Source organism: Phalacrocorax carbo, chromosome 8 (assembly GCF_963921805.1).
Source record: "Phalacrocorax carbo chromosome 8, bPhaCar2.1, whole genome shotgun sequence".
Classification (NCBI taxonomy): Eukaryota; Metazoa; Chordata; class Aves; order Suliformes; family Phalacrocoracidae; genus Phalacrocorax; species Phalacrocorax carbo.
Genome location: NC_087520.1, coordinates 29,883,358 through 29,905,476, shown reverse-complemented (window position 1 = coordinate 29,905,476; position 22,119 = coordinate 29,883,358). Strand labels below are relative to the sequence as shown.

The 22,119-nt window shown below is 37.5% G+C and overlaps 2 long non-coding RNA genes across 2 annotated transcripts in view; one reads left to right on the top strand and one right to left on the bottom strand.

The window, feature by feature from the left end:
* LOC135314584 (uncharacterized) overlaps positions 1–20,252 on the top strand; it is a 97,746-nt gene extending 77,494 nt beyond the window's left edge. The window contains exon 3 of the long non-coding RNA XR_010374094.1: positions 19,860–20,252. This is a non-coding gene — a long non-coding RNA (uncharacterized LOC135314584). The remainder of the gene's footprint in view (positions 1–19,859) is intronic.
* The window catches only part of LOC135314583 (uncharacterized), a 64,835-nt gene continuing 43,382 nt past the window's right edge, over positions 667–22,119 (bottom strand). Inside the window, exons 2-4 of the long non-coding RNA XR_010374093.1 lie at positions 3,887–3,987; positions 3,351–3,490; positions 667–728 (exon numbers count right to left, since the gene is read on the bottom strand). This is a non-coding gene — a long non-coding RNA (uncharacterized LOC135314583). The remainder of the gene's footprint in view (positions 729–3,350; positions 3,491–3,886; positions 3,988–22,119) is intronic.

Sequence of the window (22,119 nt, the reverse complement as noted above, 5' to 3'; positions counted from 1 at the left end):
GGCTGTTTTTATGTGAATAAATAATAATAGATTAGGCAAATACTGGCCTTCCTGAAATAAACAAATAATTTTAAAAAGTCCCATTCTATTTACTATGTCTAGGATTTAATTTATTGGCCCTAATGGATTTTTTTTTTTTCAAATTCCAGCTAAATCATTTTTTCTGCTTCTTGCAGCTTGACAATTTCTTTCTATGTTGTCACTCAGGACTTGCTTTCCAAATTTTCCAAATAACATTCCATGTTATTTCTTGTTCAGCAGGAGGAATTATTGAGCTATCAAGAGGAGCTCTTCAGCAATTCCACCGTTTTTCACAGTGCATTGCATAATGACTGCCTTACATTATATTCTCCTCTTTCTTCCCCAACTCTCACTTAATATATCAGTGATTGCCAAAGTTTTTGTTTGAGCTGCTCTCTGGGGTAGTAGCAGCGGTGACTGCTGATTTGACAACAGCTACCACTATATTTTGTCAAGCTTGCTTTGAATCCTGTGATAGCAACAAATAGTTTCTGAACCTACCTGTGACAGGTGAGTAAAAAAGGACTCCCCCCCAGTTATGATCATCTATTCTAATAAACCTTTTCTAAATAGATCTTGAATCACTAGAAATGTAGAGGTATAGGGACTAGAAAGCACACAGAACTTCATTTTCAGAAAGACAGGAATGTGAGACTGCAGTGGCCAGCTCCTCTGACAACTGCCTTGTGCTCCCTGTTGAGCAAACCCTAGCCATACAAATAGGGGCAAAGCTCAGTGTTTAGCAGAGTCTTAGGTTGTATTTACATATTTAAATATGAGCCAAAATATACTATTTTATAAGATAATGTCTTCAATTTCTGCATGTTTGGGTCACTTCCACCCTTTTTGAATTATCCCTTTTTACTTTTCTATTCTGAATAAGCCTTGGTGTTTCAGGTTAGTTTAATCCAGTTCATCGATCCAATAGTTTTATTCTTTCATAATGTACTCTCTTGATCTTTTTTGACCCTCTCCCCATTTTTTTCTCATGTCATCCTGATTTTAATTCACTTTCTTCAGAAAGATACCTTTCAATACATATATATTTTCAATAGTTAAATGTACAGTCCCATTCTATAAATAATTTACTTTCTTTCATGCTACTCATTAGGGTGGTTGTGGTGTTGTATTAATTCAGATTATTTGTTCAAAGCTTAATACTTGACATGAATAAACAGCAATAAATACTGACATCTTAATTTCTTTCTCATGAGCATTCAAAAAAAAAACCAAAAAACCCCACAACCAAAAAACCCCAGAAATTCTGCTCCTCTGAGATGGATACTTCAGTATTATGAAAATATCCTTGGAAAAATGCAATAATGACCATGTTCAGGTGAAAATATTAATTCTACATTTTATATGTTGTAATTCTAAAGCTGTCACTCTTACAGCTTCTTTGCTGTAAACAAATTCAGCTTTTGGTTAATAAAACAACTCTGTGTAGGACAGGTATTGTATTACAGTGCCCCCTTCTACTTAAATTTAGAAGACTCAGAACGGTGCAAATAGTCTGCAAGTTTATCAGGTGATTAATTTACAAGGAATCATAGGTTTGCTGAGCCTTACCATTGTGCAAAACTCCAAAAGTTACTACTGCTAGTTAATTCCTCTGCTGGCAGAGGTTTCTAGTTAAAACTCCTGTCTAGTTGTGTTTTTGGAAGCTGAAGGAATGTTAAGTATAGCATAGGAATGTAGTAAAGCTGACCCCTGATAACTGTGCTCTCACCTAAAACACATTTTAAAAAATCACTAATGGTTTCTTTGTCCACTTCCCTGAAAATGAAAAAGAAGGAATGAAAGAGAGGTGCCCAAGAGATTTTGAACAGATGATTACCTTTTGAGGTACAGTTCAGGGGCTTATGGAAAAGGCAGAAGTCAGGTGTCAGATTCAGTGAATCCCCTGAAAGTTAAACAGCTCACTGGTTTCTCAGGCTGGTTTTTCATTGCGTCTGGCTCTGTGTAGGAGCCCAGTAATGTTAGAACCAGAGTTAATCTACTTCTGTTGTTCCTGTTTCTATGTTCTTGAACAAGTTAAGCGATTCAGATAGAAAGCAATGTCTGAGGTTGAGTTGTTGAGCGGCAATTGAACAGAACATATATCTTGACCGGGTGTTAATTAAAACATTCATTCACAATGCAGTTTTAGAATGACATCAAATGGGATGTGCTGCACAAAATGATACTCTAGTAACTCTCCCTGATGACTGTGGGTTTTTTTTACTAACGTCTCATCTGTTTTCATGACTCTGGGTCCTGGTTAGACAACTGTTACTTTGATACTTTTCTTGGTATAAACAAAACTTTTGTGTTGAATGGCAGTTTGTGTGCTTCTATAGAGAGAATATACAGAATGTTGATGTATATCTAATCCTCATGGCTTCTACTTAGTCTCATAAATAGGTATTAAGCCCTATTTATGCCTGTTCATCCCTGTTCATTGACATGGACTATAAGAATGTGCTGCTGTTTTTCAATGTTGTAATTATAGTGAACAACTCCCAGTTTTGACACAGCGTGATGTGACCTGTATGTGAAGTAGGGCTCCAGGGATACTGTTTTATTGACCATGTGACATTGCAATTTGGAATGCTGAGGTTGCGTACAGATGGGTTTCTGTGGAACAAGGCTGGTTTATCCCAGCTTAGTATCTGCCTACTCTTTTTTTTTTTTTGGTCAAATTTGGTATTCAGTGATTGAGCAAAGCTTCAATTGACTTCAACTAAGAGGTTAGCCCCAGTACGCACTAGTGTAGTAAGTCTTCTTAAGGTGTTAACATCACAAGTTTCATATGCATGTAGAGGTAAAAACTGTTTTCATATCAGACACTGGAACAAAGCCATGAATTGTTTCCAGGCTTTTCTTGGGTCAAAGGTCCCCCATAGTTCCCTACCACCCAAGATGAGTATTGTTTGGGTCCTGGAGGAGGAGAATTCTGAAAGTACCAATAACCAGGATTTGTCTGTCCAGTTAATAATAATAAAAAAGATGTGAATATAAAGGGGAAGTGGTAGTGATCCTACTATTAAAACATTAAATATTTTGTAGCATAAGAGCACTAAGTCAGATTTCACTAAAGTATTTGAAATTCGCACCTCTTGAAAAAAATACAGCAGTTGGAGGGGAAAAAAAAAGCTTCAAAGCTGCTTTTTCTCCCTCTTGGAAACCTGCTGGTGTTAGGATAAAATGAATAGAGAAAAGAGAAAGGTTTGCCTTCTAATAAAGCATCTGTTGCCCACTTTGAACATTTCTTACTTCTCTGTGAGTGTGCCTCTTCAGTTATGGTGACTACTGACAATGAAGAACAGAGGTATAGAAAAAGACAATACCTGTTATATAGCCAATATTTCTGATTTCATGTCACTTTGAACAGAATCTTCATTTGACCACATACTGTGTCCAAAAGGAATTTCTTTGTTGGGTGATCCAAAGATGCTGTAAGATGCTCAAAAAAGTAAACTGCAGGAATCTGTTCAATAATAAAGTTAAAAACAAATCTTACAATTCATTCAGTGTGCTGCTATCACTTTTAACTTCAGCCTATTTTGGCATGCTGCATAAAAACTGAATTCAAATGACTTGTGCTCTTTTCCCTTTCTTTTAATGTTGTTAATTCTGGTCATGGACTATAGATTTCCTTCATCCTGGAAATAAAAGGTGATAAAATAAACAACTTCACACAGATTCAAAATGTGAGAAGAAATAAGAGGTGCACATACATCACTGGGTTGTTTAGAAACCTGTGGACAGTTGTTATTGCCACTGAATTTTAACTGCTGTAACTGAGCTTTGTGAGGGCTACCCTCCACAAAAGATTTGCAGCCTTTCACAGCAGGAGGTTCTGAGATTTGGCTGAGGTACTCACCTGAGTGGTTCAGCAAAATTTTGGCACGACTTCAGACACTTTATTTTTCTGTCTTCTGTGAACACTTACAATTCAAGGCCAAAATGGGACCACGTTGTATTCTAAGGGCTACCTTCATCTCTTCTCAGTCAGCTCTTGTCCTGCTTGCAATGGGTAAAGTCTGCTCATGAGTGGCCATTGAAGCATTAAGCAAAGGCAAAGTAATGGAACTTAAGATTAAAGTTTGACCAAATTCAATGGAGTTTAATGAAAAAAAAAAAAAAAGCTGCTTTCATTTTAAATGGTTATGGGAAAATATGATGTTTTGAATAGACAAATATTTAGACCCGAGTTATTTAGAATAGATAAGGTTACAAAGATTACTTCCTTTCCAACCCTTTTTTCCAGTACTCTTATGCTTTCAAAACTTTCTCCTCAGATTCTTTCCTACTTTAGCCTGAAGTCTATTTTAGAATTTGAAGAAAAGCACTTGTAGGTTGGTTTGCATTTTTGGTGTGTGGTTTTTTTTTTTTTGTGTGTGCTTAAAAATATGTATGCTTTTTCTCGGGAATCACACTACTCATGAATGGAAGGAAGGTACCTATGGGTCTGGACATAACTCAGTAAAGGGTTGTAAGGCACTCTACTCAACAAGGATGTTTTTAATTACTCAGATTTAGTTAATGACACAGATTTCCTGTATGCCTCAATTGTAAATATGCTCTGAGATGCTCACATGGTACAATAGCGAGAGCCTTTAGCACATGGATGTAATTATTACAGTTTAATTTTGTTGTGACTACAGTCTAGTACCATTAGTCATGTGGAATATTACATTGGGGTTTTAAATATTCAGGCTAGTTTTAATTTCTCACTTGCAATGTTGGCAACATAAGAAATGTAGTATGCTTTTGGAAGGAGTTAAGGCATGTTATATAGAAATTACATCTACCAGACACTTTATGGTATTTGTGTGAAGCCTTGTGGTGATAAAGAGAAAACAAGACATGCATGCATCTTGCAAATGTTACAATCAATTGGTGTTATATAGACAGAAACTGAGGCTGACTTCAACAGCAGTGTGGTTCATACCACAGTACAATACAAAAACTGGCATACAAAGTCAAACATGCCATCAGTCAAATTTAGTATCAGAGGCAGCACAGGATTTTGCAAGAAGTGATCTTGTGACATGATCCTACTCTTTGAACCCAATGGGGAAGCTCATGGATGTTAATGGAGCACAGCTGGGTCCTTGCAGAATAACCTGTTCCTACAGAGAAAGGTGTATCTGTAACCCTTTCTTTAACAGTGATTGCCTTATAAACAGACTGATGAGGACTTGGATCCCTTCTAGTAATAACTTAACCTACTTACTTTATAATGGTCTTGTAAATATCTAATTCCTTTTTCAATCTCATTCATGTCTCAGACTCAAATTTTTAATTTTTCAGTGAGTTCCATGGGTTTAATAACCGTTTGGTTAAATGTTTCCTTTCATTGGTTTTATATTTATGCTTTTCCTTTTCAATTCACTATAAATTTGTATGTATTTTAAAAGAGAGCAAACATGAAAATTCAAGCTGTTATCCATATCCTTCATTATTGCCAAATACATTTTTAGGTCACCTCTCATTTCCTCAACAAAACAGGAGGTTTTCCCTGAGTGTTAAGTAAGTTTACCTGGGAAAATATCTGTGTCAGCTTGCAAAAATTTAGGAGAGGTCAAAAGAATAGTCTGAAAATAGTTTGTAGAATATTTTATCTTCATTCTCTAATATTCTTAAATCCATTCTTTTGTTCCTTACTGAAAGGTTAAAATACTGATTATGGAAGCCCTGGAGTCATGAAGGAGCAATGCATCCACTTTACGTAGGTCTTTGAGAAAAGTCTAGAAAATCCTGTCCCTTTGAGAAGAAGTGACACAAGCTTTGGAAACAGGTTTGTGCATGGCATACAAGATGGGCAAATGAACTCTGCCCTTGTATAAGCTTCTCTGGACCAGTAGTTCCTTAGCCTGGTACTGCAGAAACATTCAGGTTCTGCTGTGAAGCTGAGCAGTCTTGCTCTGAGAAGGGGAAGGGTGGCAGGATTTGTGCTGACAGACCATATTACTAACCAGATTCGAGCAAGAGTCCCCTTCCTTTCAATGTTATGTTGCATTTCAGTTGAGGACATGGCAGATACTCCCATTTAATCATTAGCAACTTAACTCTAGGCTGACCACCCTCTGTCTCATTAGAATTCCTTGGTCCACAGCCACTGCCAGCTTTCCCAAGGGGTTTACTCTTTGAATTATGCATTCCTTCTCTCAAGTCATCAATAATGTTACTCAGAGCAGATGTATGTTCTGTAATTGATTAGTTATCTCTTCATGGCAAATAGTAGAGTTTGTGATCGAGTAAGTGGGTTCATAGATTCTTTTCATCAAAGCATCAGAATCTGATTAAGCCTTCTATAAAGAACATCCTTTGAAGTGGATCAGCACTCAGGTAATTCTATTTTCTTCTTTATAGAGAATTCATCTTGAAAGGAGGTCATTTGCTCAGGTACAAAGTTGTGGAAGATACAGTTTCCATTATGACCCATCTGGTGTTGGCCTCAGAAGAAAAGGAGAGTTTACTGTATCTGAGAGTTAAAGATGTGATATTTTAAAAATTATTCTTTATATTGAATAGATAATTTCTGCTAAATGGATCCTGTATTATATCTATCTGCATCTGACCCTTACTACAGTTGAACAGTTCACAAGTTTAGACTTAAACTGTAGTAGGATGTTTCAGAATGCTATGCAAACTCAAATTTTTACCCACATTTGCTTATCAGCCAATTTATTACCTCTTATCCTCCTCATAAGTCTGGATGGAAGGCCATTTTTCAAACCAGGCATCACTCTTCTTTTTTTTCTCCATTTACATTGGACTGAAAGTTTCCAAGGGTTATCCAGTAGTACAGGAATTATTTCTCCACGCATTTTCTTTCCCAGGAGTGTGTCAGCATTTCTTATTTCATTATCAAAATTGCTGTGGTTTAGCCCCAGCCAGCAGCCAAGCCCACACAGCTGCTTGCTCACTCCCCACCGGTGGGCTGGTGGAAAGATTCAGAAGAGTAAGAGTGAGAAAACTCATTGGTTGAGATAAAGACAGTTTAACAGGCAAAGCAAAACCTGCGCATGCAAGCAATGCAGAACAAGGAATTCATGCGCTTCTTCCCATGGGTAGGCAGGTGTTCAGCCATCTCCAGGAAAGCAGGGCTCCATCATGTGTAACGGTTACTTGGGAAGACAAACGCCGCCACTCTGAACATCCCCCCCTTCCTCCTTCTTCCCCCAGCATTATATGCTGAGCGTGATGTCATATGGTGTGGGATATCCCTTGGGTCAGTTGGGGTCAGCTGTGCTGGCTGTGCCTCCTCCCAGCTTCTTGTGCACCCGGCAGAGCATGGGAAGGTGAAAAAGTCCTTGACTAGTATAAGCACTACTTAGCAACAACTAAAATGTCTCCACATTATCTACGCTGTTTTCAGCACAAATCCAAAACATAGCCTCATTCTAGCTACTACAAATAAAAATAACTCTATCCCAGCCAAACCCATGATAAAAATAGATCAATTGTCCGCATTAGGTGCCAAAAGACCTTTAATATAAAGAAAAGTACTGCCAAATACTACTTCAAAGCTGAGAACTACTAAGTTAAAAGTAAGAGAAACAAATGAAGACATTTTTAATTCAAGCACTTTTAAAGATTAGAATTATGTTATTAATTTCCTTCTTAAACATGAACTTCTTGGTGTCATTTATACTGTAGATACATATGAAGTTTGCAGCACAGTTCCCCAGTGCAAGGGCAGGTGCTTCAGACAGGGCCTAGAGAAGATCTTGTTAGTACTGAAATCTTTCTTCAGCTCTCAGTTAAGGAGATATGAAAGTGTTGCATAATTGCTCAGTAGCATGGTAGATTTTATCCTGAGAGCATCAGGAAGACTCCAAATGGGTAGAAGAGACTTCTCCTCATATGTGGAGATAGTATAAAAATATGCAAAAACAGAATAATTAATTTCTTTTTTCTTCTACATCACAACACCCATCCTGTAATCTTCCTTTCTTCTTCTCAATGGGTAGATCAGATACTAGAGGACTTTTTTCTCTTTAATGTGGTACTGATGGCTGTAGAATCTGACAAACATTGGGGAGTGAAAAGCTATCACGAAGGCTGAATGTGTCAAAGAAAGATTAAGAAAATGGAAAAGTCAGCCTTTTAAAACAATTATAAAAGTAACAACCTCTTTCTGTGGCATGTGGAATATTTGAATGGAGGGGGGAAATTAGATAATCCTTTGTTCGTTCTTTTTTTTCTTTCTTTTTTTTTATTTGCTTGGATTAATTCCATGTCCAGAATGATGCCCCAGTTCCTACTCCATAACAAAGGGCAACACAACCTGACAGGATCCAGCAGGGAGCTTCCGGTCAGGAGTCTCTACCTCGATGTTTTCTTTCCTCTCTTTCTTTAGCCTTCAGGTTTCTGTCTCCCTTTCCCTTTAGGGCAGAAGAGGGAAAGAGGTGATGGTATCACAACATCTATAAATTTCTCTTTCACATTCTTTGTTATCACTGGACATCAGGGAATATATGGCAACAATACTTACTGAAGTGGTGGTATACGTGGTTTATCTTCGTAGTTAGCTTGAATTATGTTAGGTTTCACTTTAGATCTCATACCATTCTCTGCTGGTGGATGTTCAGTGGCCCTTGGTAGATCTGTCCATAGTAGAGGACAAGGTGGTCCCCAGATTCAGTGTTTGTAAGAACTGACAAATCCTGCCAAGTACATGTTTCTAGGCAGAAGGCAGAATGATAAAAATGGAAACAGCTGAAGGAGAATGAAAAATAGCTAGGCTTTGAGAATTTTAAAGGGAGCAGTCTCCTTACAACCATATGGAATTTATGGAATTTCTGAAAGAATTCTTTAAACCTCTTGCTGTGAAGAAATGCCTTTTTTTTTTTTTTTTTTTTTGTGAAAAGGAAGGCAGGCCCACAAAAATATATTGAGGATTTAATATATCTTCTTTCTTCTCTCCTCAGTTGGTGTCACTTGTGTCTCCTCCTTGCTCTTTAGGCTCTTCCATGTTTGTCTACCTGTGGCCCCTTTGAGATATTTTCTGGGATAAGAAATGTTCCTCTGTACGCTTTTGATGGGAACTTTCAAGTGGAGACAAAAGCTTCAGGCTCCTTCTCTTGCTGGTGTTTTGTACATTAGTTTTGTCTCTTTTGGGTGACCTATGAGACTAGCCCAAGCTAATTGAGACTTACACAACCTTCCATAATTTAATAATTGTCCATGCGCACATATACATGCACTTTTTGTATTAAAAATATTTCTGAAATTGTGAAATCAGGAAATTCATGTGCAGACTTAATTTGATTCTTCTGTACATTCCCTGGCTCTGCTCAGTACCCATCTCACCTGTTGTACGTTTCTGATCTCCTGGGCCCATATTTCTAAGTATCTCAAAGTATGATATGTAAACCACTTTATCTCAATGGTGTGGGGATTCATTTTCCAAGCAGAGTACGGTAACAGCACTCTGTTTCTATAGAGTAAGGTTGATTTAGATATATTTTCAGGAGAAAACTAAATAATTCCTTTCTCCTCTCCAGACAATGATCTGCTCTTATGAGTAAGGCGTTATCTTGTCTGCTAACTCCATAGTCTGCATTTTAAAACTGATAATAGTCTCTAAGAAATAATTGCTCTTGATTCTGTTTTTGCATGTCCTTTTTTCTTGGCTATAACTATCTATGTAACAACAATAATTCAACGGTAATGTTTTGTATATTATTCCTTTGAAGTGCAGTGTCTTTCCTACTCTAAATATTATTGACTAAAGCTATACTTTGTAAGAAACATAAGGAGTGGTCTGAAAGCAGACTTTCTTCCAGATACAGATAGTCCTAGTGGCCAGAAAGATACTTTGGCCCAAAAGAAGAGTTCATGCATCCTTTAGCAAAACAAACACAATTTTAATCCACTTTTCCTCTTCCTATTTCAGGGAGTGCTGAAAGCTGTCTTTGCTTGTAGCAAAGGAAGTAAATTTTATGTTTAACTACTTTAAAATCTGGGAGCAATCAATTCATGCCATCATTAAAATCCCTGAAGTGACTTCTTGGGCTTGAGGACTGCAGTTACATTTACTCCCAAGAGTGGGTATAAGTATTTACAGGAAATTTTTTTGTTCTGTTCTATATTGGTGGTCCCTTTGCCTGCCTGAGCTATGTGTTCCAACTGTGTGAACCTGGGCAAGGGGATCTAATTTAATTTGCCTATGTCTGTCTATTCTGTAAACTGAGTAAGACAAGACAGGGCTGCCTGTTCCAAGATGTCTCTAAAGCACCTGCTGCAATAGGATCCTAGACTTGGTTAAGTCTCCTATGTGCTAACATACCATTATTAATTATAAAAATCAATATAAGACATTAATTAGCAGTCTGCATTTTACAGACACTGTTGAATAGGGTGCTGTGCTCTAGGAAGCAGTTAGTGTGGGAACTGCAGAATGAGACTGTTGTAGTGCAGGCTATATGCAGGTGAAGCTTTGTTAGGACTGTTAGGCCTGCTGGGTCAATACCTCATCCTCTATTACAGACATCTCCTATGAAGTAATAATACGTTGCTTTGGCACAGTTGACCTAATTTATTTATGACTTTTCTACTCAGCTGAATCTCATGATAGTATTTTTCTCAAAATGCCCATACTGTGAGGGTTCCAGACTTATGGCTAAAGCAAAGGTCCATTAACTTGGTTATTTTATTTTTAAGTTCATGGCTATATGTGATATGAACCCATGTAATGTATTTTGAAGGGGAAGACTATTATCAGAAAGAAAAAAATACTATTTAAATGTTTCTTTGCTTCTATTGTTGCTGAAGGAGTAACTCCATTTAGGATAACGAAGATGGTAGTTGCATTACAGTATGTGTGTGACCATGTTGTTATTCCATTGAAAGCCACGGAACACTGGTAAAATGTAGACATGTGAATGCTGTAGCAGTAGCCAAGCATTGAGGAAGTTAAGTGGATGAGACAGTTGTAATGGAAACAGAAATCATTAAATGTAGGTGTCAGGATTTTGACATGTGACTGTGACTTTAGGCAGTTTTGCAATTGATACTGGGAAAAAAAAAAAAAAGAGACACACCTTATTAAAAGAAAGACATTTTCAAACTTTGCAGACCAAAAATATAAGCAATTAAAAAAAATCACTGAAAAAACTCCTACAGTTTCCATATGTTGTACTTTTTGAATAGATGTGGTTTGTAGTGGCTTGGCAATGGAGTGTCTGGACTGACCAACTGGGGATGCCTGGAGCCCTGCTGGAGTAATGCTGCACCCTGCCATGTCAGTGGGCCTCGAGTCTATGGGCTCAGGAGCCCTGTCTGATTGGTGAATGAAACGGATGCTTAACTCTCTTTTTTTTTTCCCTCTCTCTCTCTCTCCCCCACCCCCCTCTCTGTATATGCCTCTCTCTGTATCTTACACAAACTTGGAGTCATTAGTGGATTGCCTGCTGTAGAGATTTCTGGTCTTTACACAATCTGGCAGTCTCTGTCACTGGAAAGGAGATCTGAATCAAATCACAGCAGAGAAGAAAAATTTCTCTTATGAAAGCTGTCACCTTGTTTTTAAAGATGGCTAGGATTTGAAGGGGAAAAAAGTATTCAGAAATAATGTATTTATTTCCATAATCCAGCAAGCTTTTTCTAGCTTAAAATATTTTATCTTTGTACAGGGAGTTTTATTTTGTCTCCTTGTTCTCTGTGACCTCATATGCAATTTAGCACACTGTGATGTGAGGGACCACAGTAATCTTAATCCATCCCATCCATGGGAGAGAGTAGCTCCTGACTGTGATAACTCATATGAACAACTTCTGGAATTAGATAATGTTATGTTGATACCAATTATAAATATTACAAATATACACTGGTTTCCAGCTAAATATTGAATGGAGCTGTGGATCTCATAGGAACAGAGCTGTGGTATGTCTCTGTTCTGTATTCTATTTAAAAATAATTATAATTAAAAAATTCTAATCATCTTGAACTCAGAACTGTAGCGGGACTACAGTAAAGATCTGAAGCTTTACTCTCTACTGTGATGAAATGAGTTTGGTTCTGCATAAGAAATTTTGCCAATACCATGTCTACATTTATTCATTGTGAACGTACAAGTAGTTGTCGTGACTTATCACTACACTGAAATTGCTTGCTGTAATTTCTTTTTCCCTTTGCTTCTCTTCATGTGAATTAAAAAAAAAAAAAAAGACAAAACCACCGGGCTCTAGTGCCAGGTTGTACTTCTAGAAGCCCCTGTGGCAGCAGACAGAGTGAGTACCTAACTCAGCTTGTTGCACTTCTGGCAAATCAGATCAATAGTAGCTGCAGTATATTTTTCTTGACATAAGAACACTTTTAGCAGCTTGGTTAGGACTGTCTTTCACAGTGCTATGTTCACATCACTGCAGAGTGACATCTGAAATAAGTTCATGATCTCTTCTTCTTCTTGTAAATATTCTGTATGTAATATGTGCTTAGACTTCTACAGACTTCAGTTGCTTTCTAGAATTACAAGCTACAAGACATTTCCAATCCAAAATGCTTCATTTCAAAATTAAGTTGTCTGCTAATTGATAAAGCATCCCTTGTGTCCTTTTGAAAAAGTGCAGCTCTAAAAGATGGAGGAAGTGAAAACTCCAGTACGACAGCAATTCCACCCAAGCTGTATGATTAATGTGCTGGGATGGATTCTCAGCTGTGCTGAGTTTGGCTTTCGTGAAGCTGAGCAGAGCCAGAGAGAGTGGTGGCACTGAGCCACCTTTCCAGTCCTTTGATCCTGGGCCAGCCAGGGGCAGAACTGGCTGTCTGCGTACTTTAAAGCAACCTAAGAGGTGTTTGAAACTGTGCAGTAATAATGACAAGGTAGGGGCTGCTAGCCTGGATTGCTAACCCAGCCCCACTTCAGTGGTATCCTGGGTATTGCTCTCTTCTGCTCCACAGCCTAGCTTGTGACCCTATCACTTGTCACCAGGAATCCAACTGCATCTTTACAGTTCCTGCTTTTAGAAGCAAAAAAGCAGCCAAAGTCAGAGACAAAAATATTGCCTGTTACACTTACAAATAGAAGGAAATACCTCTTGCATCAGTACATTAATCTTATTTGGAACAAACCCATTTTTAATTTTTCATCTTGATTTCAATGTCTAAATCCATTCTATGAAGTGTTACTCTTATTCTTGAATAAGTATTTTATTTTTAAAATTCTATTTACCGTTAAGTGTTTATCATTACAGGTATTTGAGGAAATGACATTTGCATTTTTTGAAAGCATTTGCATATTGGAAAACATATGTTTCCCAGATTAGGGTGAAACACTGATATTTTGGAGTGAAAGTGTTTAACCTGTTTCTTAAATCTATAAAATGTTACTTCTCCACCAGGATTTTATTTTGTGATAGTTTTGTAGTGATCCTAATTCTGAAAAAATATTCTTTCTTTACTAATCATGTTCATAGACTAACTACTTGTGAACTGTTGGAGATGAATGTGTTTATGACAAAAATATTCTTTGGACTCTTCTACTGTTGTGATGCAATTTTCTGGAATTGAAAATTTCAAACTATTCAATTAAAATTTTCTTTTTAAAGGTAAGCACTATTCAGAATGGAGGGCTTGCTACTTGCTGCTACCAGAGTGTTCTTTGAACTAGGTTGCCCAGATTTTTCCCTTTGGATGAGACCTTTATGGAAGCTGGGGACAGAAGATACTGAGTGTCTGCCCAGTGTGTGGTTTCTGAAACATCTGGTCCTGGCTCTATTGGAGACAGAGGAGTGGGGGGAGAGAGGATGGGGTAGGAAGCATTCCCCTGGAAAAACTGCTTCTTCTTTTGTTTATTTAAAAATCTTATTCTGAACATCTTCAGATTGCTCTAGTTCTGAAAATTCTGACTTTCTTTCCAGTTGATATTAGTGATTTGCTTTGTCCATGTAACATGCAAGTGTAAAAATAATACAAAAAATATGAGAGGTCTGTGGCACAGTGTTCCAGAAATAATACTGTTCAGTGATCAAGCTAGGAAAGTCTGCATCTTAGTTCAAATCTATACTTAACTTTCTTGTTTGTAAATTGTGACTGCATTACCTTGCAGCTTTAATATTCCATTATCCTAGTTTTTTTTTTTTCAGAGCTCACTGAAGGAAAAAAAAATCTCAGCTTTGAAGGAAAAAAAAATCTCAGCTTTGAGAATCAAAGAAATAATTTTTTTTATATGGGCATTTGAGTAAAATTTTTATCCTAAATATTTGTTCAGCTCTAATATTTTGCTAATTGTTTTTAAGGTTTTGTGTTTTGTTTTTAAAAATTAAACTAATTGTGTAAATTGCCTTTATTTCACTGGATGTCATCAAAACCCCTTTAAAAGGCTGTGTAAAGTGCCTAATGTCTCTGCTGCAAGACCACTTCTGTTCAGTCCACACTTCATGAATTATGAATGCCTGATGCCTCTTGCTCTGTCAGTGCATCCATGAATGTGCTGCAAAACATACTGGCACCCTTAACAGCAGAGGAAGTACTCCCACCCCCAGCCCAGGCTGTATTAGATGGCATAACAGCACAGCCTTTCTTTCTCTTGTCTTAAACCACTAGAAAACAGTGATCATAGTTTAGATGTTTGAAATCTTTGTATCTTACTTCATCTTGAAAAAGCAATGCATTTCCCTAATCCTTTTTCAATCTCTAGGTCTGAAAGGAAAAAGTTCCATGAAAAGTAGGTTGAAAAAATAAAAAAGTCTCAAAATATATGAAAAGCTGCGTGATGGAGAAGTGCTAGTGCTTTCTTTCTTTGGAGCAGGAACATCAAATCTGGCAGGAAAAAAGATGCAGATAAACCTTTTTCTGTTCCCAGGAAAAACTTAAGTTATTAAATGCTAAAAAAAAAAAAAGTTTATAAACAAAATTATCAACTGTTTCTTCCTAAACGGTCCAGTTTTAGGGGACAGAGTTTTGAAACCAGATTTGGAGGTTTGGAAAGGAAGGGTAGCATAGCTATAGGAAGCTAACTGGGGTAGAGAACTTTGTAGAAGATTGAGACCCAGAGAAGCAGCATTTTGGAGGGAGGAGATGGCATTCAAAGGCAGAGCAGAGGCTGTGGACAGGCAAGACTTCAGTGGACTTCAACTCCTCTAACCAGTGATGTGGAAGCTCTGCACTAACCAATCCTGACCCAGCTTTAGCTTGAGCCCTATCCTGTTCTCTCCCTTATAGAAAATAGCTTTTGTTCATTGTCAACAAAAACTGTTAGAGTATGTTCACAGGGAACAGCATCCACTGCATGAGTGGAAGGCCTTGAATACATTTTCGTTCTCTGTTTTCATCACTGTTTTAGGAATACCTTCTCCTTTGTGACTCTTTACGATTCCTATTGATGGCAGTGGACCAAAACTTTTCCTCTGATTTTCTTTTTTCCCTTAATCAGATTCCAGTGAGAAACCATAAAGGGCCTAATTCTGATATCAGGATTTGAGGATACTTGGTACTTAAAAGAATCAGGACCTTAAAAAATTATTTCTCATAGTAGTGGTAAACCTGATCTAGAATATTTCTGAAAGTCTTCTGTGAGATATTAACCTAACAAGATGTGTTAAACTTATGTGTCACGCTTTTAAAGCTTGAGAGTTTAGAATTGGGAAGCTTTCTAAATTTACAAGAAAGATAAAAAAGGAAGGAAACAAAGGAATGAGAGGGGAAGGACAATGTAAGGGAGTTTTCCTAACCCTCTGTGTCTAAGGCAGGCTCAGAAAGTTACAGCCTGTCAGATTGGTAGTTATTTTACTCAGGTGAGTAAGATTTTTAAAAAATGGGAAAATAAGGAAGAGCTGTACGTTAGAGGTTTCCAAGGCTTTCAAGAACTCCTCTTCCACCAGTTACCTTCCTGTATATAAACCAAAATGACCTGTAGTCTCTTGAAAGATTTCTCTAACACATCTTTCTAGAAATCTTTAACTCCAAAGTGTAAATCTATAAGTATGTTTACAATATAAAATTGATCATTAATAACTAGCTGTTTGCTACTTGGAACTATTAACGTGTTATAAAAAAAATTAATTAATTAGTCTTTGAGAAAATTCCAAAACAGTGTGAAACTTAGACAGCAGAATGGACTTTGCTTGTGTACTACATCAGGCATCTTGGATGGGTATTGTATCTGTAATCTTTTGGGTGAGTGCCATAGAGAATAGGAACAGTAGGTGTACTGCAGTGGGAAATAGCTGTGTGGAAACTGTAGAGAAATACAGACTTTTCAAGTCATGTTTACTCATGTGCAGCATGGCACTGGTTTTTTCCTGCTCCAGCATGGCAGCTTTTGGGCACAGCGGGCTGGCACACAGCAGCGCAGACCAGGAGAGCAGCAGCAAAGCCATGCTGTTGCAGGCCATGTGCTCGTCAGCAGTGTCCCTGCCATAAGCATCCTCCCTAGCACAGGAAAATGCTTGTCCCACAACCAAACGCCCCTCTACCTGTCCATTACATGAGTGAATGCATTAGGGTCACACTGAAATGAGATGATCAGCCATACAGTGCTGTCATCCCTAGGTACAGAAAATTAGTGATATTTTACATAAATAAAATTAATAAATTTAAATAAAAAAAATTGTTTGTGGCTTGTAGGGTATATTTGGGTGACTTTTCTCAGAAGCCACAAAGGCTAGATACTTTCCTTCTTTTGTGATTCTTATGTTTTAACTGGCTCCCGATTTTGTAACTGTAAGAAAATAACTACTGTGAGACTTGTAACTATATCATTCATGTAACAACACTGGGAAGAGCGATTTCAAGAGGCTGATAGTTGTTCCCTCTCTGAGAGGCAACATTAAAGGCAATTAGGTGTAGCTGAGAGAAATAAAATGTGGCCATTGTGGGTAACAAAAGATAGTTTGGGGTTTCTGTGAGACCGCTAACTGCAGAAGGGTCACCAGGGAGTAAAAGGAAAGACACTTATTTGTGCTTCAACACCATGCACAGAGGTGCTTTAAGGGAGCCTTTATAGAATGTATCTTTGAGAAGCCAAAGTTTGCTGTAAAAAGGAGAAAACTGTCTCTAGAATAATTTGCACATACAAAAAAATAGATTAAAACTTTACATACTCTTTTTATGCAAGATCTGAGGTGTTTTATCTGCATGGAATAGCATATTGCTGGTCTTGCACTGACGAATATGGGCTCTACAAATGCATGTGAACAGACATACTTGTAGTGAAATGTTTAAAGCATAGAGGTTAAAAAAGATGTCATTAGAGTGATGAATTCTCCAGAAAACATTCCCATTGAGAAAATGTGTCACAGCGTATATTTTCCTCTATAAATTGTACTGGTTTGTGATTTAGAAAAACTGCAGGGAAATTGGATATTAGAATTGAGTTTGCTTCCTTGACTGTGAGAAACCCTGGGTTAATAGCACAATTCAAGACAGTATGAGAAAAGTATGAGGAAATCAATATATCATGTCACAGCAGACACACTGTATTTATTCATTTAATGCTTCCTTTTGGACTATTTTATTAATATGGCTGGGTTTTATCTGATTGCCCCACTGATGTTTGAGAACATGCATGGACTAACATACTTGAACTCTTCTTTTGTTAAAGCATTTTGAAAAATAGCAGAATATCAATTAATTCCATGCAAACTGCTCAAGTGAACTGTACTTCAAATGCACATCTCTCCTGATGCTGAGGACATTACATTTGCTAACATGCAGGTGTAGGTGTACTTGAAGAGATCGTGATACAAGAAACAATGGAATTGTAGTGAATTAAGGCAGTGTTATCAGATTGGGCTGGGGCTTAGATCTCTTTATTTGAGAGGACAGCAAATCTACATTCATTGTCAGGCAGTTTAGAAATTGCTGCAGGAAGCCTGGCTCACATTCCTAAGTGCTGTAATCTTTGTATGCAAAGCATGCAGAAGGGGCCAGGCAGCACTGCAGGAGCTGCGTGGGAAGCGGTGGGCAAACTGCTGTGTAGAACAGCCACAGAAGTACCTGCGCTGTCACCCTGCTGTGCCTGCCCCTGCTCCACACGAAGGCTGCCAGCTGCGCTGCCCTGTGAATTATGCACTGTTTATACGCTATGAAAATCAACTTCCAGTTAAGACTACACTGACACCACCTAACTCATACTCACAGAATCTGGGGCACATTATCCACAGGTCTCTGAGATGAAAGGCCAGCCGTGAACTAGCCACTCTCCCATCAAATCCTTTCATTCACTCAGTCTCTAATGAGAAACACTAAGGAACATGTTTCCAGCTCTTCTCTGGGTTTGGCCAGCTTCTGAAAACAAGGCTAATTGTCCACATGTGTGTTGTTCTGTTGAAACTCTGTCAAGAAAACAGTCTATCTGGCTGGGTTTAAAAGTTAGCTCTGATCCTGTAAACCATGTAACTGTAGTTTAAACTGGAGGTTAAATTCCGTTGGTATTTTAGATGCATATTCTACTACAATGCACAAATAAAAACAATGCCATTTTATTGAGTCTGAGATCCCACTGGGTTAATGAATTGTTCTTAAAATAAGCAGCTCGCTGATGTATTTGCTAGCTGTGAGTAATCAACATAGTGATATTGTTTTGAGAATATAACCTGCAAATAATTGGGCATAGTTGACAGTAATTCTGTAGGTAAAATGATATCTGCCTATCTGTATAATTAAAAAAAATTAAATGCTGTTTAATGCACTTGAAAGAGAAAAGGTGTGTTTTGTTAACACCAATTTTTAAACCTTGCCCACCATTACAAAAAAGGCTTATTTTTAATATGCATTATGTCATATTACAAGTCAGTTTTCCTTTAGCAACAAGGAAGAAGTTCTCAAAATGAGTACAGGTTCACCTCATTCATCATCATAAATTAAAATCATGACTTGTTCTGCCTACACTAGCACCTGATTGTTAATGTATTTCTAAAGATAAGCTTTAACTTAATAACAAATCCTGGGAGCTTTTTGCTTGTGATTAATTACTTTGCATTGTCCAAAGTGAATAAATGTAATGGGCATAAATTTAACTACAATTCAAATTGGGTGTTAGCTGATCTGGTTTTGTTTGTTTGATAGCTTAAGTGACATATTTTGTGCTTTCTTGTTGCACATATTTTTCACATGCACTAAGGCTGTTTTTTGCCTACTGGGACTGAAGTTTTGGAGAGGAATAAAAGAGTAATTTCCTTGCTATTTTTTTTTTTAAAGAAACAAGCTACACTGAGGCTCTGATATTTTTGGTAGGCCCATGTGGAAAAAACATGTATAATTGTATGACTGATCCAGCAGATTGTTTAGCTGTATATTGTGGTATGCTGTTTAGGGGAACAATGTGAAGTATGAAGCAAACTCGAGTATGTGTGAAAGTTCTGTGAAGCAAAAGGAGCTTTATGTATGAAAATGCCCTACTAACATACCCCGTGTGTGCTTATGCAGACTATGCACACACCTCTAACACATGCATTTTATGTTTAACCTAGTCCAATCTGCTATATCCGTGAGAACATACAGATAAATAGATTGGTCATTTGCCAAATGACTTAAGATGATGAAGTGGCTGATATAGTCCAAGTAGATGGAACATCACAACTGGGTTGCATAGGGCTGTAGCAATGTGATGTATTGTGTGTCTAGTGGCCTTCAGTTATTATCACTTTCGTTGTAAGCTGGAAATTCTTGGGATAAGTTAAATACCCAAAAGTTGTTTGGCATACATACAGCATTTCTTTTACTTCTTTTTATTCTTTGGCTATTACTTCATCAAACAGTCCCACAAGGTAAAAGTACTTGTTGAATATGCTGCAATAATGTGCCTTGTATAACCAGTTCTGTTTTGGTGGTTTGTTTTTTGTTCGGGAGGTGTTGTGTGTTTTCAATTTTTTTTTTTCCTTTCCTGGATGGTGCATCAGTACTTCAGGTGGCTTCTTCATGTCTCAGAGCACCTCAAACCTCAGTACACCTTAAGGCACCCTTAGAGCATGGTGACACACAGCATCCTGGGCCACCTGGAAACAGAAACATTGCAAAGCAGCAGCAAGCATCTGTTGTTTCTGATATCAGTGAACTGCAACACAGAAAGGTAAGAGGAAACAAAACTGTGGGGCGCAGAAAGCTTGAGAAGCAAGTTCCTGGGCTTGTTTCTGTGCTATGTAAACAGAGATAAAGTGCAGCAGATGCACTTAGTATCTGCTATGTTATGTTAACATGAATATAAAGGGACATTAATGTTATGAAGTAATGTTGGTAAGTTAACTCTTAATGTGTCACATCACTCAAAATATTACATTAACTTCAGTGGAGGTTAGATAACTAGATGATATTGCTATATAGATGGACATGTAAAACAATCACAGAATCAATGTCTGCCTTCTGTAGAGTGCTACCTTAGCAACTTTTTTAAGGAGTGATTTTTTTGTTGGTGTAATGTGATGTGAGTTGCCAGTTACATTTAAGTTCTCTGTTGACTCTTCTTCTGAAACGTTCCAAAATAGTTCTGCACAACACTGTCATGTCCGTTAACAAGGGAAAATCTGTGATCAACAACACTAGGAAGACTTCTGTTTTACAAAGGAGGTAACTGAAGCACAGGCCAAATCTTGCCTAAGTCATTTGGTGGCAATGCTAGGATGAGGAATGATGTGTCTTGACTGTGTTCATTTCAACAAATTGGAAAAGTTGCAGCCGTTTCCCTTATACAACTTGTCTGCAAAATAAAGGTTGCTATAAAGACTTACCTAATCTATGGAGAATAGCAAGAACAATTTGAGACTTCAATTAGTGAGTCAAGGAAACAATAAACAATAAACAGTAAACAATAGCTTCTTACAGTGACTGAAGGAGACATAATACAGTTGAAAATGGTTACTCACATTTTGAGGACTACCCATCTAGTTCTTACTATTACCTAATTTAGACTAGGGCAAAGATGATGATCTTCTACGTTTACAGAATGTAATGTATATGAAAGTATATAAATATACATATATAAAGATATATAGGATAACAGGTAATTACTTTAAACTGAAAGAGTGTCGATTTAGGTTAGCTGTAAGGAAGTAGTTCTTCACTATGAGGGTGGTGAGGCACTGGAACAAGTTGACCAGAAAAGCTGTGGATGCCCCATCCCTGGAAGTGCTGAAGGCCAGGCTGGATGGGGCTTTGAGCAACCTGGTCTAGTGGAAGGTGTCCCTGCCCATGGCAGGGGGGTTGGACCTAGATAATCTTGTATTTCTTGCAAGATAATCTTGCTATTCATGTAATTCATATGTTATCAATTGAAAAAAATCAGGAAAAATAATACTTTGAACAATTCAATAAACTAATGCCTACTTGCTTAAGCCTTGCGAGCCTGATTCTGTAAAGACAAGCCCTACTCAAAGGTACCAAGGGAAGTTGAATGTGCTCAGCAGCACTTCTCTGGATTGGAATTTAGGCCACCGAAAGTCATCTGATACATTACAGCATCCAACAAACTGAAAGGAAATAGCAGATCTTTGATAAAGTGTATGGACTGTTTGGGGAAATTCTGTTACAGCTTTTAATCTGATGATATTTTCAGTTTGGCTGTTGTTCCATTCTGACCATATTGTAATTAGATGTTTAAACTACCATAGCTAATTTACTCCTTGGATAATGATTTAAAGAAGTATTCTGATTTGGCAGGAAAAAAATGGTGAAACAGCCAACACTTTATACATTGTTTCAAGTGTTTATTTGTTCAAATCAGGTGGGTAAAATATTCAGAAAAGTAAATTCTGACTGATATCACTGAATTCACATGTATCATACCTGTACAGGATTGATAGAAATTTTGAGGGTAGGTCTTTTCTGAGATACTCAGCATATCTATGAATGTCCTAATTGTTTGTTCCTTCCATCAGGCTAGTATGTGTGGGCTCCAGGGGTGTAAAATAGTTAAGTGATAAATATTCGAGCATGTACACATTGCTTTAAAACAAAAATTGGGGTCAGTTTCAGTGGAAAGTGTTCCTTTTTTGAGGTAAAAGCCTGTTTTTCTGTGGAAAAGGTTCATTTTGAAGAGATAACAGCTTAACTAAACTAAAATCGTCTCCCAAAGGAATGCAGGAAATATTTGCAATTAAGTGTCCATTTACAGTGTGTTGTGAACTCTTCCCTTTAAAAATTATCTCTGAAGTTCAAAGGAAGAAG